We start from the raw sequence: 8,135 nt of genomic DNA, 5'->3' as shown, positions 1-8,135 counted from the left end.
GGTTAGATGGAACAACTATTAGGTGGATCTACAGTTGGCTACAGAATCGGACTCAAAGAGTACTTATCAATGGAACCTTCTCAAACTGGGGAGAGGCAACGAGTGGGGTACCGCAGGGCTCAGTCCTGGGCCCAGTGCTCTTCAACATTTTTATTAATGATTTGGACGAGGAGGTGCAGGGAACGCTGATCAAATTTGCAGATGACACAAAATTGGGTGGGATAGCTAATACCCTGGAAGACAGAAACAAACTTCAAAGTGATCTTGATAGGCTGGAGTGCTGGGCTGAAAACAACAGAATGAAATTTAATAGGGATAAATGCCAAGTTCTACATTTAGGGAATAGAAACCAAATGCACAGTTACAAGATGGGGGACACTTGGCTCAGCAATACTACAAACGAGAAAGATCTTGGAATTGTTGTAGATCACAAGCTGAATATGAGCCAACAGTGCGATATGGCTGCAAGAAAGGCAAATGCTATTTTGGGCTGCATTAATAGAAGTATAGCTTCCAAATCACGTGAGGTACTGGTTCCTCTCTATTCGGCCCTGATTAGGCCTCATCTAGAGTATTGCGTCCAGTTCTGGGCTCCACAATTCAAGAAGGACGCAGACAAGCTGGAGCATGTTCAGAAGAGGGCAACCAGGATGATCAGGGGTCTAGAAACAAAGCCCTATGAAGAGAGACTGAAAGAACTGGGCATGTTTAGCCTGGAGAAGAGAAGATTGAGGGGAGACAAGATAGCCCTCTTCAAATACTTAAAAGGTTGTCACACAGAGGAGGGCCAGGATCTCTTCTCGATCCTCCCAGAGTGCAGGACACGCAATAACGGGCTCAAGTTAAAGGAAGCCAGATTCCGGCTGGACATCAGGAAAAACTTCCTGACTGTTAGAGCAGTGCGACGGTGGAATCAGCTACCTAGGGAGGTTGTGGGCTCTCCCACACTAGAGGCCTTCAGGAGGCAGCTGGACAACCATCTGTCAGGAATGCTTTAGGGTGGATTCCTGCATTGAGCAGGGGGTTGGACTCGATGGCCTTTTAGGCCCCTTCCAACTCTGCTATTCTGATTCTATGATGTTGCCAAATCGCTATTACAATGGTCCCCTTGTCTCCTAAGAACAGTGATTACTGTTCTCTCTAGTGAGAGATGTCAAAAGTCTTCAAAAATAACCAAGAAATCCAGTCTGGAAACTAAAGAACTGTTGGTCTGCTTTTTTCTTCTGAAAATCCAATTTGGTCTATAATGGGCTGAACATGTTCAAGGTTGTTAACATATTGCAGGGGCCCCCCAACCTTTTTAGGTCAGTGGGCACATTTCAAATTTTGATAGAGCGTTGTGGGCGCTTTCAGCCAAATGGCTGCCATGTGGGCCTTGCCCATTCATAACACGCCTGCCATGGTGAGCGTGGCCTATCCCAAAACACTCATTTCCCAGAAGACAAAAAAGTAAGTTGCCCAACAACCTATGTAGCAGTCAGAGCTGAACTCCAAAATCACTTTTTTGAACCCAAACAAAGACGGTCTTAGAGGGCAACACTCTTCTTTGCAACATGCCAGCCTTTATTTTTTAAAGTAAGTGGAATAAACAAAAACAGGAGGAGCAGGGAGCTTGATGACAGAGACCCCACCTAATTGACTTTAGCTTAAAATTTATTTATTTATTTATTACACTTATATACCGCTCCCATAGCCAGGGCTCTCTGGGCGGTTTACAGAAATTCTAAAATTGAGGTAAAAACAAGTATACAAAATTTAAAACTCTAAAACACAGAACATACACACATAAAGCATTAAAAACCACTAAAAAAATCCCTAAACATGTGGGTGATTAAGATGTGCCGCCATATGCCTGGGCAAAGAGGAAAGTCTTAACCTGGCACCGGAAAGATAGCAGCGTTGGTGCCAGGCGAGCCTCATCAGGGAGATCATTCCACAGTCTGGGGGCCACCACTGAAAAGGCCCTGTCCCTCGTTGCCACACTCCAAGCCTCTCTCGGAGTAGGCACCCGGAGGAGGACCTTAGATGTTGAACGTAGTGACCGGGTATATTCACGTCGGGAGAGGCGTTCCGTCAGGTATTGTGGATTTTCCACTGGCTACCAGAGACATCTATTCTAAATTTAGAGTGGGAAGAGAGAGAAAAGGGAATTTGGTTAATTTTGAATTCTCCGTGAGTAATTTTAAGACTATATAGTTAAGATGTATTATTATTCCTTTCTATTGCACTTTTAGACCTGGTTAGCACAATTAAACAATCCATAGTTAACAAACCATGGGTTGTTTGTGAGCATGTAGGAGTGATCACGTGTGCAGACTCCTGACTGCTTCTGCTTTGCTAAAGAACCCATTCCTGGATTGTTTGTTGTGATTTCTGAACCTGGAGTTTTAACCCATGGAGTTATTAATATGCTGTGTTTTGAAGAAGTGTGTTTTAATGCACCTTTTAAAAGTCTGTTCTAGTGGAGGACACTCTGTTGGTGATCTTAAAGAGCCGTTTTTGAACACAGGAATCTGAAAGTCAGATACTGTGAAAGTGCTGAAGTACAATTCATAAAGGGATTGAACTCTTATTTCCTGTAGTTTGAATAAGGACAAAGGTGTTGTTTTTGTTTTTAATGACATTGCATATGTTATGCATATTCTTTGCACTTCAATTCCCTCTGGCAAAACAATATAAATCAGCCAATTAACCCTTCATGTATCTGAGGTTCAACGTTGAATCCAGTGTTCAGCATCCAGGTTCAGGATTGAACCCGGTGTTCACAAAAGTTGATGCCAAAATTAATTTATTAGTCTTTAAGGTGCAACAAGACAATTTTGGGGGGGGGGGGGTTTCCTCTGCCTCAAAAACCAACATACGTCACAAGACACAAACCACATTCCAAACACAGGGAGAACGTTGTACAACAGCACCGCCCTTTAAGAGAAATTGAGAGTGACAAATATGTCCTCTTTCTTTGCTCCAGTTAAAAGGAAAGATGTGGTTTAAAGGCTCACAAGTGCCTGTGGTTTCTTCTCAAGTTTATACTCCGCCTGTAAAATGTGCTTCTTCTTCTGGAATAGATAGCACCTTACTTACACCAAGCTCTGGTCTCCCTTGCTGGCTACTTAAGGGTAGGGTGACCATATGGAAAGGAGGACAGGGCTCCTGTATCTTTAACAGTTGCATAGAAAAGGGAATTTCAGCAGGTGTCATTTGTATATATGGAGAACCTGATGAAATTCCCTCTTCATCACAATAGTTAAAGCTGCAGGAGGTATAGTAGAGTGACCAGATTTAAAAGAGGGCAGCTTTAACTGTTGTGATGAAGAGGGGATTTCACCAGGTGCTTCATGCATACAAACGACACCTGCTGAAATTCCCTTTTCTATGCAACTGTTAAAGATACAGGAGCCCTGTCCTCCTTTTCATATGGTCACCCTACTTAAAGGATTGGGTTACTTGCCTTTCTGTCTTGTTTGTCACACATTAAGAACAGCACTGCAAGGCAATTTCTAACTTCAGTCTGCAAGGAAATGTGGGTAGGGTACTTCTCCAAACTGCAAAAAGAAAACAAGACAAGAAAATTGCAACCGCAATGAGATGCGGAACAAGTTTGTCCATGAGACAGAAGGAAGTTACGAAATAAGAATGGAGCGCAATGGACACAAATCGATTCTGCCCCAACTATCTGGGTTTCTCCTGGTAACGTGAGCGCCACCCACATTCCTTGGCATGCAAGTTCCATTTCCTTGACAACACCTGATTAAAATGAACTGACAAGAAATATTTTCTGCTCCACTGCTGTAAATAAGAGGAAATGTGGGATAGATATCTGAGGAAATGATACCTTTGGAAGCAGTTTACCTTTGGAAGCAAAGGGAGCTCGGGGAAGAACAGAGGCGGTGCACTAGCCACCTGCTTGCTGCATGGCACGTTCCGGGTACATTGCAGTGGGCCGTCTGGCAAAATTATCATCAAATTCTCCATTACACGTGGTTTGTCACATGGATTTTACATTCAGGCTTCTTTTTCATCTACAGGATGAAAACCAGTCTTGGTTCCACAAGTGATCCATTTTCCTGGCGTCCAGATACAATGTGTGTCAGAATCATAGTCATAGGAGTGTTTATTCTTTGGTGGAAGCGAGTAATCTGTGCTTCTCATGGCTTTCTAAGATTTCTCAGGCAGTGTAACATATGAGTGAATCTGTTGAGGAAGTTCTCTCCATTTTAGCTCTCGGGGTTTGGAAAAACAAACAGACTTCCAGGTTGCAATACTATACAACATAGTCAAGGAGTAAGTGTGGCGTTACACCCCACAAGTCAGTTCCCAAATGTATGTCTGAGTGTGTAAGTCTGTGGTTTTTAGAATGTTGACCTGAGTGGATGGAGTTAGAATGTCTGAGAAGCGGGGAGGAGTGATATATAAGGGAATGACTGAGGGGATTGAGGTAGACTTTTTAGGTACTCTTTGACTGTTGCTAGATGAGGACTTAGCCCCGTGCGAGGCCCGGGCTCCCTGCTGTGCGTGCAGACGACGCACTGGGGATCCCGGGGTCAGGCCGGGCTAAATCCTCCCTTGACGTGGGATAACCGGATCTGCTTGTGGCCCCGTTTTTCCACAGCCCCGGGACTTAATTCAATGGGACTTAATTCTAAGCAGATGTTATAGGATTGCACTGTTAATTAAATAACATGTCTTTGGGTGCTTTCAGATGATGGCACCTAGCACTAACAGTCAGAAGGGATTGTGTAGCTATTCTGTCTTTTATTTATTTATTTATTTATTTACATTTATATACCGCCCCACAGCCGAAGCTCTCTGGGCGGTTTACAACATTTAAAAATAGTAAACATTAAAAGTATACATTAAAAAAAAAAACGCACACACATAAAAACAGTATAAAAACAACAGTATCCATTTAAAAACAACAATTGTGGGGTCCATTAAAAACAAACTTAACGTTGTTAAATGCTGTTAAAATGCTGTTAAAAATGCCTGGGAGAAGAGAAAAGTCTTGGAGGGAATGTAAAATATAGGAGGGCTACAATGGGAAGACAGAAAAAAAAAAAGCTAGAGCCACCATAAAGTTCTGTGAACAAGGCAGGTCAATATTGTGATAAAAGCTTCATCCGGAAGCACCCTTTGAATCTCAGGCCGTAGCTAGACCAAAGGTTTATCCCAGGATCATCCCGGGTTCATCCCTGCCTGAGCGCTGGATGCCCTGGGTGGCACTTAGATGAACAGGTTTGACCCCAGGACAATCCTGGGATAAACCTTAGGTCTAGCTACGGCCTCAGACTCAGCATTGGGAAGCCACACAGTTTTCTTCTCTTCATGCAGTCTTCTTCAACGTGGAGTTCTCCAAGTATTTTGGACAGGGAATGCTTATCAAATTTGTGCAGGGAACGCTTATCAAATTTGCAGATGACACAAAATTGGGAGGAGGGGGGAATAGCTAACACCCTGGGAGACAGAAACAAACTTCAAAGTGATCTTGATAGGCTGGAGTGCTGGGCTGAAAACAACAGAATTAAATTTAATAGGGATAAATGCCAAGTTCTACATTTAGGAAATAGAAACCAAAGGCACAGTTACAAGATGGGGGGATACTTGGCTCAGCAATACTACAAAGGAGAAGGATCTTGGAATTGTTGTAGATCACAAGTTGAATATGAGCCAACAGTGCGATATGGCTGTAAGAAAGGCAAATGCTATTTTGGGCTGCATTAATAGAAGTATAGCTTCCAAATCACGTGAGGTACTGGTTCCTCTCTATTCGGCCCTGGTTAGGCCTCATCTAGAGTATTGCGTCCAGTTCTGGGCTCCACAATTCAAGAAGGACGCAGACAAGCTGGAGCGTGTTCAGAGGAGGGCAACCAGGATGATCAGGGGTCTGGAAACAAAGCCCTATGAAGAGGCTCAAGTTAAATGAAGCCAGATTCCAGCTGGACATCAGGAAAAACTTCCTGACTGTTAGAGCAGTACAACAATGGAATCAGTTACCTAGGGAGGTTGTGGGCTCTCCCACACTAGAGGCAATCAAGAGGCAGCTGGACAACCATCTGTCAGGGATGCTTTAGGATGGATTCCTGCATTGAGCAGGGGGTTGGACTCGAGGGCCTTGTAGGCCCCTTCCAACTCTGCTATTCTATGATTCTATGACTATAACTCCCATCATCCCTGACCATTGGCCATACTGGCTGGGGCTGGTGGGAATTACCCAAAACATCTGGAAGGCCCCATGTTGGGAAAGGCTGCCTGAGTTTTATATATTTATTTGATATCCCTCCTTTATTTCTGTTAGCTGTCTTGAGGGGAAAAAAATGTTCTCAAGGCAGTAATAAAAATCAAGAACTCTACTACATTATCAGTTTCAGACTTCAATTTAGAGCTAGAACATCTTCCTTGGGTTGGAAGAGAAAGATAGAATTTGGTATTATCATCATACTGGGGGCAATGAAACTAGGGTGACCCTATGAAAAGGAGGACAGGGCTCCTGTATCTTTAACAGTTGTATTGAAAAGGAAATTTCAGTAGGTATCATTTGTATACATGGGGAACCTGGTGAAATTTCCTCTTCATCACAACAGTTAAAGCTGCCCTCTTTTAAATCTGGTCACTCTAGTATAGCTCCTGCAGCTTTAACTGTGGTGCTGAAGAGGGAATTTCAGCAGGTTCTCCATATATACAAATGACACCTGCTGAAATTCCCTTTTCTATGCAACTGTTAAAGATACAGGAGCCCTGTCCTCCTTTTCATAGGGTCACCCTAAATGAAACCTAAAACTCTGGACCACCTCTGCCAGTGGTTCTATGCATGGAGATGACCATATATTTGGGCGTGCAACGACCAACCAAAATAGCCATTCGTGGCGGTGGCGGTGTGTGACTGAGGGCTGAATGTGAACTGGAGCCTCCCCACCCTGCGGGGTTGTGTAAGCATGGTTCGGGGAAGCCGCGCCGGCCAGAGTCTTCCGCCGCTTCCCATTGGCTGAGCGGGCTGCTCCGATTGGGCCGGGCTCGAGTGAGAGCGAGGGGGCGGGGCGCCTGTCAAGCCCGGAGGGCATCGGGGGAGGGGGCGGGGAATGGGGAGCCGCGCGAGCGTGAGGGCAGAGCGCCTGAGGGAGCCGCCGCCACCACCAGCGCCACTGAAAGCCGGTATATGTGGGGAGGCGACGCCACGTCGGGAGCCGAAAGCGGGGAGGCCGTGTGTGTGCGCGCAGCCGGAGGGGAAAGCAGGCGGGCTGCACCTGACTGAAAGAGATGAGGGGCGCGTGGGTCGGGGGCTGAAAAGAGGGGCTATGTGGGGCGGAAGTGAAGAGCGCGGCTGGGATATGGCGGCGAGGGGGTGGAGGGCAAGAGGGGAGGGGGTTGGCTGAGGGGCACAAGGGAGGGGGATGTGGGGGGGCAGCAAGGGTTCTAGGTTGAGGTTGCTCCCCCTTTCTCTCTCCAGCCCCTCCGTCCCCCACACTCACATTCATGGGGTAGAAATGGGAAGGAGGAAGCATGTGAAGCAATGGTACGCAATGGGGCAAGATAGGAGGAGGAGGAGGAGGAGGAGGAAACACACTTGCCTTGGGGTGGGGTCAGAGGCTAGGAGAGGCGGGAGAGTGAGCCGATCCTGTCTCTTTAACAGTTGTAATGAAAAGGTAAGTTCAGCAGGTGTCATTTGTATATATGGAGAACCTGGTGAAATTCCCTCTTCTTCACACCAGTTAAAGCTGCAGGTGCCCTGCCCTCTTTTGTATCTGGTCACTCTAGTGTAGCTCCTGCAGCTTTCACTGTTGTGATGAAGACAGAATTTCATCAGGTTCTCCATATATACAAATGACACCTGCTGACATTCCCTTTTCTGTGCAGCTGTTAAAGGTACAGGAGCCCTGTCCTCCTTTTCATAGGGTCACCCTAGGGTTGGGTCAAAACAAGTGCAGGGACAAAGAGGAGGGATTATGGGAAACTCGGGGTAGCGGTCTTCATACTGGACTCCAGAGGACTTATCTTTTTGTTCATATTATGGCTCAACATTTCCCTGTTCTGAATAACTGAAGTTGTCTCCATTCTTAATAATCCTATTATTCCTCTCATTTATTATTGCATTTATATCCAGCCTTTTTTCCTCCAAGGAACCCAAGGCAGCGTGCATAATC

Source organism: Elgaria multicarinata, chromosome 3 (genome assembly GCF_023053635.1).
Source record: "Elgaria multicarinata webbii isolate HBS135686 ecotype San Diego chromosome 3, rElgMul1.1.pri, whole genome shotgun sequence".
NCBI classification, from domain to species: Eukaryota; Metazoa; Chordata; class Lepidosauria; order Squamata; family Anguidae; genus Elgaria; species Elgaria multicarinata.
This window is presented reverse-complemented; position numbering follows the sequence as displayed.